We start from the raw sequence: 12,606 nt of genomic DNA on the forward strand, positions 1-12,606 counted from the left end.
AAGGCTGTAAAGCTCTTGCAGATTAAAAAATACTCTGTTTTTTCAAATTTTTCTTTTTTTTGAGATGGAGTCTTGTTCTGCCACCCAGTCTGGAGTGCAGTGGTGCAATCTCAGCTCACCACAACCTTGCCTCCCAGGTTCACGCAATTCTCCTGCCACAGCCTCCCAAGTAGCTAGGACTGTAGGGATGGCCACTGCACCTGGCTAACTTTTGTATTTTCAGTAGGGAAGGGGTTTCAGCATGTTGGCCAGGCTGTCTTGAACTCCTGACCTCAAGTGATCCACTCGCCTTGGTCTCCCAAAGTTACGGGATTACAGGCCTGAGCCACTGTGCCTGGCCTAAAATTTTTCATTTTTCATGTAATTTAAGGCTAATAAGAGCCTGTTTTATTCTCTAACCAAGAACTTTTAAGTTAAATTGATCCGTAACTACACACACACACACACACACACACACACACACACACACACCCCAAGGATATAGTTCTACTTTCTACTAGTAGTAACTCTCCTTTTCCACTTTAATTATGAGGAAAATTATTTACACAGCTGACCCTTGAACACAGGTTTGAAATGTGTGGGTCCACTTATACATATGGGTTTTTTTCAATAAAATTTTTCAGAGATTTCAACAATTTGAAAAAACCTGCAGATGAAACACATAGACTAGAAACACCAAAAAGCTAAGAAAAAGATAGGTTTATGTCATGCCTACATAAAATATATGTATATTATTAGTCTGTTTTATCATTTACTGCCATAAAATATACATAAACCTATTATAAAAAGTTAAAATTCATCAAAACATATGCATACAAACCTTAAGACCAGACATAATACCACTTATAGTCAAGATAAATGTAAACAAATGCAAAGATGCAGCATTAAATCATAGCTACATAATATTAACTGTAGTACATACTATACTACTGTTAAAATCTCATAGCTAACTTCTGTTGCTACTGCAGTGAACCCAAGGATTGCAAGAATCTATTTAAAACACCGTGTGACACTAATCATCTCTGTATGATCAGCTCTTCTCTCTAGTAATTGTCTATTGCACTCAAAAGCTATCTCTCTCACGGTTCTTGTATGTTTTTCTTTTTTTTTTTTTTTTTGAGACAGAGTCTCGCTCTATCATCCAGGCTGGCGTGCAGTGGCACGATCTCGGCTCACTGCAACCTCCGCCTTCTGGGATCAAGCGATTCTCCTGCCTCAGCCTCCCAATTAGCTGGGATTACAGGCACGTGCCATCATGCCTGGCTAATTTTTTTATTTTTAATAGAGACGGAGTTTCACTGTGTTAGCCAGGATGGTCTCAATCTCCTGACCTCATGATCCGCCTGCCTCGGCCTCCCAAAGTGCTGGGATTACAGGCGTGAGCCACCGTGTCCGGCCCTCTCGTGTAGTTTTCATTGTGCTTAGTGCAATGCCATAAACCTTAACACCATGAGACCCATATGAAGTGCCAATAGTGATGATGGAAGCGCTTTCAAGAAGTAGAGAGAAGTCACAGACATTGTAAGAATAAAGTGACTTGCTTGATATGTACAGTAGATAGGTACAGCTGTAGCTGCTGGCCATTTCAGACAAATGCTTCATCTTGTAAACAGCAACATAAATATATGGTACCAATAAATACAGTACAGTACTGTAAATGTATTTCCTCTTCCTTATGATTTTCTTGATACATGTTCTTTTCTCTAGTTTACTTTATTGTAAGAATATACTATATAATACATATACAAAATATGTGTTATTGACTGTTTATGTTGGGTAGGGCTTCTGGTCAACAGTGGGCTACATTATCGAATGGCCAACTGTATCCTTAACCTTTTTTCCTCAAATACAACTTTCAACAATTCTAGCTTTAGCGAAAAAACTTTAGCTAAACTAAAGAACTTCAGCCATTACTCTTTCAACTCCTTTACGTTCACAGACCAGGAGGTAGACTTAGAAGTACATTTAGTGTTCCTCCTAATATTCCTTCCAGCCCCCTTTCCTTCAGCTTTGTCTATTTCAAACCTATATCACTCAATAACTCTTCTGGTATATACTTTTTAAACTCTTGACCGCAATGATTTTAGCACTTTGTTCTCCCAACCTCTCTTTTTATCCTGACCAACACATCGCTGTCGATGAATTCAGCTCCTGTTTTACTGGGAACCCTGAGGTCATCCAATATGAACACTCAAAATTCCCTTCTACCATCTTAAAATCTCTTTATGCTTGACGTCTCTTCCTGTTCAACAAGGTTCTATTTTGGGCAAGTGCTTTATTAATTATCTCCTATCTGGCATGTGCCTTTATTCTCTCCACTTGTTTCTAAATAATATGCTCAAGTAATCTTTATTCTTTATCCAAGGCTGGCAAACAACTGAAAGACCAAAAACCCACACTCTCCCTAGATTCTGTATCTCTCTCAAACTATCAGCCTCCCTCTCTATAAATAGCAAATCTTGAGACGCTCTTACTCCTTAATCCAGAGAAATTGATTATGAGGCTGATTTCTTTTTGGAGGGGAGGGGGGTGCCATGGTCTCACTCTGTCACCCAGGCTGGAGTGCAGCAGTGCAATCTTGGCTCACTGCAACTTCTGCCTCCCAGGTTCAACCCCCTCAGCCTCCCGAGTAGCTAGGAGTACAGGCGCCTAACACCAAGCCCTGCTTGCTTGCTTGTTTATTCATTTATTTATTTATTAAGTAGAAACGAGGGTTTTGCTATGTTGCCCAGGATGGTCTCAACTCCTGGACTCAAGAAATCTGCCTTGGCCTCCCAAAGTGTTATGATTATAGGGATGAGCCATCATGCCCATCCGAGGCTGATTTCTTAATGGTCATTAATGCTTTCTCAACAACTAATTTTCTACTGTTTTCACAATCCCATCCTGGCTGCTGGCTGATCTTTTTTTTTTTTCTAGCATTTCACTGAAAACTTTTTATTGGCCTTTTGGGTAGAAATGAGAATTTATTTGCCAGGAAGGATGATCCCATCATACTTCTGCTGGAACCAGCGCATGGTCTCCTATTTGCTGATTCTATTTCGCACCAATGAAGCCTGTCCTGCACTTCTTACCTGCAATGATGAAACCTGGCTTTTCCAGCACCACATAGAAGTCCAGGCTGTAGACATCAATGCTTGGGTCATATCTGATACCCAGATCAATGTGTTCCTGGGTCCCAAAACCAAAGTTTCCAGTATCTGAGAAGTTATTTTTTCTTAACTCACACTCCTGCACCTTTAGATCATTCTTCAGGATTTCGTCTGCCTTGGCCCCTCGAACTGTGCAGCAGACAACAGTCTTTTCATTTCTTCTGTTGCCAAAGGGGCTAACAGTATATCTAGCTTTGGAAAACACCTGGTTCTGACCTGTAAGCTGCTCCAACACCTTGGTTACTCAGAGTCAGTCTGTCCCCACTTTCTCCTAAACAGATGTTGAAGCAGAGCCTGCAGATGCAAAGTTCCTGCATGGGGTTAATCCTTTTCACCTTGATCCTGCACCATGATGGAGAACAGGAAGAGCCTGGCTGATCTTTCTGCAATCATTCTGAAACTTCCCTGCTTCTGTCATAGGACTTACTCTCTTAAGGTTTCTTTCAACCCTTATTGGTTGTCTCTTCTCTTGTCCCTAAATATAGGACTATCTCAAAAGAGTTTCCCCTCTCTCTGTCAATCCAATCTATTCCAGTGCTTTACCAATTTTACACAGTAACTCCAAAACTTATCTCCTTCAACATGACTTTATTCCCAACTGCCAGTGCAGAATTCCAACATCTGGCTGGAATTTCTACCTGGTAATCTCAGAAATACTTAAAACACACATTTCCAAAAACCGAAGCTTTTTAACGTGGAAAACCTCCTTTATTTCCATCAATGATATTCACTATTTTCTCCAGCACTTGATGGCCTTCTAATAACTAACACCACCACTGCTTATTGAGCCCATACTATATTCCTTGTATTGCTCTAAATGTCTTTAGAAATACATAATTTAATACTCATAAAACCATGTAAGGTAGATACTATTGGTAAACCATTTTACAGATGAGGTGAAGTAATGGAACTAGATATAATCTTCGTAAGTAATGGAACTAGATATAATCCCAGCACTCAAACTCCACAGCTTCTAGTCAACTACTATATGATCCTCCCATCTTCTTTCTGCTTGAGAAAGGAAACACAGCTGAGAGGCAGCAGCAATATAATAGGGTTACAGAAAAGAGAAGTGAGGGAACTCCAGCACTATGGCAAAGGCCCAGGCAGCAGAGTGGAGCTAAGAGACACAGTCAGCATATTAACTACCTGGAACATACATACATGCATACACACTAATGGTACACAATAAAATGAGAGACAAATCATAGATTAAGTTCATTTAGTATACTCATCTTTGATTCCTACGCATCTATTCAGTTGCCAAAATCCAGATCTTGATTCCGAAATACTACTCAAAATGTCAGTTTCAGTTTTCTGTGGCCTATTTCAGTTTCTTCCTGCAATTTTGCCATAGCCAACTGATTTATCACCCTTTATCCATTCTGTAATCTATCCTTTATACCACTCTCAGATTAATTTTTTAAAAGTTAAGATTAAACCAATTACCAATTAATTCAAAATGTTACATGGTATTCTACCCAAGTAAGAGCAATTTATCACACACTATAATTCAATCACAGCATAAAAATACAGCTCCAACCTCTTTTTCCACTCTTACCTCTCACAATTCCCTTGAATGTACTCTTACTTTGGCCAAAGAGAAGTATTTAATTTTCCCTAAACTGTACCGTCGGGTTTTCTCTCTTTTTAAATATATGCTACCTTTATCAGATTAAGGTATAAGGGCTACATAAGCAACCACCTGTGAAGTCTTACTTACTTTCTAACACCTGGTCCAATTTAGATAACATAATTACTTGATACTTCAAGGTTTGATAATCAGCCACCTGAAATACAATTTAAACCAGGTATTTCTTGAGGGCTCCTAGACATTTTCATTATTGCAGGGTCTATTCAGATTTTGTCTCTCCCCTCAATGCATTTACAATGACATATTCACTGAAAGTTGCCCATTTCTCATTGAAATTTCCAAAATGATTAGCACAGACCCAAATACAATTTTAACATCACCTCCATACTTTAGTTTTATCTCCTTTCTCGTACTTAATGTCTCATTTTTAGTTTCCCTCTTTTCTTTTATCCTTGACTGGCTTTTAAAAATATGTATTGATTTTATTGGCATTTTCATGCAATCAGTATTTAGATTTATTAGTTCAAATGGTTTACTGTTTCCTAATTCATTAACATTTTGCCTTTATAAATCTCTACCTATTAATCTTTATTTCTAATGTAAATTTACATTTCCTCATTGAATCAAAAATTATTTAAAACATGATTTTATATTTCCATATAAATTTAAACACTTTAAAAAATGTCCAGTTCTAATGAATTGTAATCAAGGAACGGGACATATATTTTTATTTTTGAGTGAGATTTTGTTTTGTAGTTGGTCTAATTAGTAAGACTGGTAATTGTTTTGTCAATGACAGAAAAAAAGAAATACATTTCATTATTTTATTATTCAAGCCACCTATATATATATATATATACAGTTATGTGTTGCTTAAGAGAAACTGCATCTGGGTGATTTCATCACTGTATCATACAATATACTTACACAAGCCTAGATGGTATAGTTCCTACATACCCAGGCTATATGATACAGCTCCTATGCTACAAGCTTGTACAGTAAGTTACTGTATTCAATATCATAGGCAACTGTAACACAATGGTATTTGTGTATCTAAAAAACAGAAAAGGTTCAGTAAAAATGGTATAAAGGTTATAAAAATAGTACACCTGTATAGGGCACTTACCACGAATGGAACTTGCAGGATTAGAAGCTGCTCTGGGTGAGTCAGTGGGTGAGTGGTGAGTTAATGTGAAGGCCTAGGATATTACTGTAAACTACTGTAGACTTCATAAACATGCTACTCTAAATCTATTTTAAAATTTTTTCTTTCTTCAGTAAATTAACCTTAGCATTTTATAACTTTTTCACTTTATAAACATAAAAAAATTTAACTATGACTCTTTTGTAACATTTAACTTAAAACAAAAACATATTACACAGCTACACAAAAAGATTTTTTCTTTGTATCCTTATTCTGTAAGATTTTTTCTATTTCTAAATTTATTTTTTTTTTACTTTTTAAACTCTTGTTAAAAACTAATAAATATACACATACTTTAGCCTTGGCCTCTACAAGGTCAGGATCATCAATATCACTGTCTTCCACCTATACATCTTGTCCCACTGGAAGGTCTTGAGGGGCAATAACACCCATGGAGCTGCCATCTCCTATGACAATAATGCCTTTATCTGCAATACCTCCTGTAGGATCTGCCTAAAGATTATTTTATAGTTAACATTTTTTAATAAGCAGAAGCACATGCTAAAATAATAGTACTGTAAACATGTAAACTATTAACATATTCATTTATCATAAAGTATTATGTGCTGAACATAACTGTGCTATGCTTTTACACAACTGACAGTACAGTAAGTTTGCTTACACCAGCATTACCACAAACACGTGAGTGATACATTGCATTGCAACGGCTTCAACATCACTAGGTGATAGAAACTTTTTAGCTCCATTATAATTTTATAGGACCATTGTCGTATACCAGGTCAGATGTTGACTCAAACATCATTATGTGGTACATGACTGTACCTTCTTACTTCGTGCCTTTTGAAATACATTAAAGATTCCTATCATTGCTTTTCTACCAATTATTCTTCATTTCTTTCAGCTTTTGCTTAATACATTTTGATGTTATGTTTAGCACATTCGTTCATAACTGCTAAGTCTTTACCTGGAGTGTACCCTGTGTTAATGTAAAATGACATTTTTGATCCAGTTAATGCTTTTTGCTTTAAATGCTACTCTGATACTGAGATTCTGTCATCTGCTTTTGAAATTGAAATTTGCCTGATGTATCTCTAATCCACCATTTTTAACCTTAGTTGTTTTATGTAAATCTCTTGTGATTAATCTCTTAAAAAACAGACTTAAAAGTACAGATTATATACATCTTTCAGACCTAAAATACTGCCATACTACTACCAGAACAGAATACTACTTTAATATCACAGCACAAGATACGTAATGTTTTGTTCATATTCTATGAATCAATATTTATCAATACTCCGATCATCTCCTAAGAAGATGAATCACGAATTCACAATCTACACTCCTCAGTTAAAAAAGTAATTTTCTATTTCAATAAACTTTCCACTGGCACTGCTAAACTTAGAAATAATGTAGATTTTTCAACATAATAGTGTTTGCTTGAAGCTCGGAAATCTATGTTTCAGGATGATCACAGTAAGATTACTACAGGAAAGCAATTCAACAAAGGACAAAATATGGCTGTTATTCCAATGACAACATCAGTAGTTATCGTATATTAAGGTACTTGCCAACATTTCATATATCTTTAACACTACCACAACTTTACAAGATAGATATTATTGTCTCTATTTTAAGGATCAGAAAACAGTCCGACTGCACATAATTATCTCATTCAAAACCAGGATCTGGACCTCAAGGTGAATATAAGGGTAAAACTTGTACTCAAGCTGTCGGTTTTACTAATAGCATGTATACAAACTATGTGATTTGAATGAAGTCACAACTTCTTTGAGTTCTTATTTTTCCTGTCTACAAAGCATCTCTAAAGTTTAGGGTGTTACAGTATTTCACTTCTATGAAACTAATTATTGAGAATAAATGTGAAGCAGATAACTGATATTTTTTTCTCTTTCCAACATTCTTTCCCCTCCTTGATTTTTCTTTGAAAAACTATTATTATCCCTGTGTGGCAGGCTGTATACTTCAGCTTTAGATACATGCCCCAGAGAATTCCATTCCCTGGCCAGAATATTTGGTTCAGGAATAGGCATGTGCCTCAATCCAGGGAAATCAGAACTCACCCTATAAATTTTTGTTCAAATTGTAGCTCTCTTCTCATCATAGTTGCTAAAGTAGGTAGAATGCAAACCTGAAGCTATTAGGAACTTTATCTTGCCACTACTTGTGAGAGCCTATTTGAAAATAACATATATACAGAAGAGAGAAAAGAGGAGGAGGGAGGGTAAGGGAGGGAGAGAGATACTCTTGAGATTTGTTGAGCACCTAGATCCAGGCCAGAGCTTTTAGGTTATGTAAGTCAAAAAATGTCTCCTTTTATTTAAGCTACTTTGAGTTGGGTTTTTCTTATTTAAAACTGAAAAAGTCCTCATATGTTATAAAGGAGTTGCTTTTTATTTTTCTAAGTTTCTATTTCTACTTTAGGATTCAAAATAATAAAGAAAAATAATTTGGACTGCAGAACATAGTTTCGTAGAAAAAAACACCAGGTTTGAGGTTAGAAGATGGGGTTTTTAGTTATTACACAAAGAGATTACATGACTTAGGACAGGTTAATCTTTGCAGATCTGTTTGTTTTGTGAAACAAGGTCTCGATCTGTTGCCTATCTGAAGTATAGAGCCTGCCACACAGGGAGGCTCTAGGCTAGAGTGTTGTGGTGTGATCATGGCTCACTGCAGCCTCAATCTCCCAGGCTCTGGCAATCCTCCCACCTCAGCCTCCCAAGTAGCTAGAACTATAGGCACGTGACACCATGCCTGGCTATTTTTAAAATATTTTTTTGTAGATATTCTCACTATGTTGCCCAAGCTGGTCTTGAACTCCTGGGCTCAAGCAATCTTCCCGCTTGAGTCTCCCAAAGTGCTGGGAATACAGGTATGAGCCACCATGCCCAACCCTGCAAATCTGTTTTATCATCTATGTTAGAATGGGTTTGAATTAAATAATTGCTAAGATCCTTCAAGGTATGAAAGTTCTACAATTTTATTGTATTATATAACAGCCTTAAATAATGTGTATCATAGTAACACAGTTTGGCCCAGGAAAATTCATATGTTAAGAAAAATAAGAACGCTACATTGGAAAATTTTTAAAAAGACAGTAATTATAGTTTGTTTTAAATAAAGAGGAAGTAAGAAAATTTCATTAGGTTACAACATGTAGAAATTTAGTAAACAGGCTAGAAAAAATAACCTGATTTAAGATTAGGTCATGAAAATTCATTCCCCAGAGAAACCAAAAATTTTCTTTGAGATCACTTAAAGTTACAACTATTATTTCTAGAAGATTTGTCTTTATTAAGCTCAATGAACTCATGTACACAGAGCTCCTAATATAGAGAAACTTTATCTCTAATAATTTATTTAAAAACAAAAAGAAAATTAAAAGCAGCTCAAACTTTTTTCCTAAAAGTTTAACCAAAGAAAAAATAAGAGGCCAGGCACAGTGACTCATGCCTGTAATCTCAGCACTTTGGGAGGCCGAGGTGGGTGGATCACTTGAGGTCAAGAGTTCAAGACCAGCCTGGCCAACATGGCGAAACCCCATCTCTACTAAAAATACAAAAATTAGCCAGGCGTGGTGGTGGGCGCCTGTAATCCCAGCTACTCGGGAGGCTGAGGCAGGAGAATCACTTGAACTCGGGAGGTAGAGGTTGCAGTGAGCTGAGATGTCGCCACTGCACTCCAGCCTGGGTGACTGAGACTGTCTCAAAAAAAAAAAAAAAAGGGAAATAAATATGAATGTTTACTTTATGTGCCATCATTCTGGAACACAGCTGGGGGTATGCATGGGACAGGGAGAAGGCAAGGGAGAGGGAAACAGCAGTAGTGATTCTAAGTAACTTTGTCATGTAAAAGGAGTTTACCTCTTTAAACTCAAAGTTTGGGAGTCCTTTCAAAAATACATACTTACTAGCATTCTCAGGATATTTTAACTCTTTCTTCACAGTTTAAACATGTGAGTTATCTAATATTGAAACTTAAGTGCAGATGCAGATAGTGTGGGGCACAGGACTAGATGAGAACCAACCCTAGAAATTGCCCTGTGGCATGCTTTCTTGGAAGAAAAAAACCACCAACAGCTTACTTTCGAATAATCTTCACATGTTCATAAAGCAAAAGTGTCAAATATACAAATGAATGACTCCTAAGGAAGTGTAACGCAATTGTCTTCTTGCAAATTAGTGAATAACACAGAAGGAGCCTTCCTTCCCTCAAGCGGTTACCTCACTCTCAGAACATTTTTCTTTATATTAAGTATCAGTTGTCTGACTTCTCTGCAACACTCAAAACCCGAAGTATTATTTGGGCATTACTAACCTAATGCTTTATTTTATGGTCAACTTGTACCCACCACTCTGCCATCTAATTTGCACCATGTCTGCTGAGGATATGTCAAGACTCTGAGCCAGATTATTTTGAAGAGACCTCTGCAAAGTCTACAAATTCTTTACCAAAATATGACTGCCTCATCTCCCTTCAAAAAAGAAAGGGGGAAAAAAGATTCTTCTTCTATATAAATGTCACTAGAACATAATTTTCTCCAGCTTCTTAATGTTTGTCTATAAATTAAAATTAAGGATATAAGCAAAATAACATTAAAGATAATTGTAATAAAGTTAACCCCATACAAACTGAAAAGTAGATAAAATGTATGTATCTCCTATAATGGTGATTCACAATTACAAAAATGCAAATCCACAGGCTCAATCTACAAGGAAATACTGACAAGAAGAGAATAAACCTATTATGAGATATTCCAAGAATAAAACTACTTTAGATAATCAATTACATTTATTATAAGATAGTTACTCCTCAGGAAGAATTCCACAATTGTATAACAACAGCTTTACCATGCTTAGCTAAGTTTTCTTATGATGAAATTAGTTATTCACAAAAGATTAAAAATTATTTCACTAGTATTCTAATCAATAGGCAAACAAGTAGTATCTCTGAAAGTTTTAAAACAATTACATTTCAAGTATTTTACAGGAGCCTGCAGTATTATATTTCCAAGACCAACAACCTCAATCTGTCCAAATTCTCTTTAAGTCAGGGGTCATTAAATGCTTTAGCATTTGTAAGGAAGCATTTGTAAGGAAGGGTATAAACTGAGGAGCCTTTCAAAATAAGACCAATTTTATCAGCATTTCATAACCTTGCAGGAAAGCCTGACCCTATACAGAGATTAATTATCTTGAACAGTCTCAAAGTTCTTTTGCAGTTCCAGGATTTGTGGACTTGATAGTATAGAAAGAAACTTAACGGTGTATCAGAGGACTCAAATTTTTCTCTGAATGCTAATATTAACTGGATAATATTGATCACAACACTTCCCCTTCCTGGGCCTGTTTGATCATCTATAAGAAACATACCTGGAATAAAAAAAAAAAAAAACCTACCATTGACTTTAATCCGTATCTAGTTTTCTAATGCTGTTTCAACCTAAACACAAATGCTACTGTTTGGTAAAATATGGTCAACAGCATCTGCTCCTACATTTCTTTTTGCCTTTTTAAAAAAACACAGGGATAAAGAAGGTAAGAACACATTAGGATACTCCTTTAGATCCTGTGAATAATTCATCCGAAATATGGTCTAAGTATATTAATTAAGCATGAGCCAAGTATAGTAGATTTCAGTTATTTATTTTGACTCCAAGATACAAAAAGCAATCAACTTCAGCGAAATTACTTACCTCTGAGTCTTAATACTATGTAATAGCTAAATATAACAATTTTAATATCTATATTCTTAACACTGTATGTACAGATCTCCATTTTCTATTTACTATTAGCCCATCAACCTCTTTTCACTTGGGGGATATTCCAACCTATACAAGGATGGAGAATATACAGCGACTAGAGCAGTTCTATCGATGAAGTAAATACTATTACATTTTACCACACATGATACTATAAACTTTTCATTTTATTTTCATAACACTATTCTTGCTATCTTTCATTCTGGCCCTATTTCACAACACCCTACAGGACTTACGATTTCATCAAATAGTCTCTCCTCACCTCTGAAGAGAAACAGAATTGATAGTATTACCAGACTGTAATGACTAGAATATCTTCCCACTGGCAAATTTAAAATATGTCCTTACTTTTTGATTATGGAGGCTTCTCTTGGATTTAATTTGGATTGGAAACAGAAAATAAAATACAATGAAGTTTAAATATCCTTGAGTTTTACTTTTATCCCTGAATATGATGACATGGACTATCCCAAGTCCTTCTTAAATGGCAAGTTCTCACCATCAGCAGAGCACAGCCAACTATTCTGAAGAAGCAAATACATCAGACAAGGTATGTATGCATATGTGTGGGTGGGAGTGTATAAGGAGGAAAGAGGGAGAAAAAGAGACCACATGTGACAGCACAGTTAAGTTGGAAAAGCCTAGACCATTACAAAAACTATTTGTTCCAATTAAAAATCATTGATTAAATCATCCTACTAGGATATTGTTTGTAATGCTAAACAAATAAAAATGTCACACAGTTGAACAGTGAAGGCAAGCATCTTAGAGTCAAACATACTTGTAGCATGAAGAAGAATAAGACTGTTGCAATACCTCTATCAAATACTTTTATCTCTTCCAAAAAAAAACCCTGACATTAAAAAAATAATAATAAAGTAGGTCACAAAAAGATTGGAAGTACCACCTT

General features: G+C 36.0%; 1 protein-coding gene and 1 pseudogene across 7 annotated transcripts in view; both read right to left on the reverse strand.

Annotated features, from left to right (window-relative positions):
- PTEN (phosphatase and tensin homolog) overlaps positions 1–12,606 on the reverse strand; it is a 104,507-nt gene that overhangs the window by 19,689 nt on the left and 72,212 nt on the right. The window lies entirely within an intron of this gene.
- Positions 2,922–5,333, reverse strand: LOC134736456 (large ribosomal subunit protein uL5-like; annotated as a pseudogene).

The sequence above is a fragment of the Symphalangus syndactylus genome, chromosome 4, assembly GCF_028878055.3.
Source record: "Symphalangus syndactylus isolate Jambi chromosome 4, NHGRI_mSymSyn1-v2.1_pri, whole genome shotgun sequence".
In the NCBI taxonomy this organism is placed as follows: domain Eukaryota; kingdom Metazoa; phylum Chordata; class Mammalia; order Primates; family Hylobatidae; genus Symphalangus; species Symphalangus syndactylus.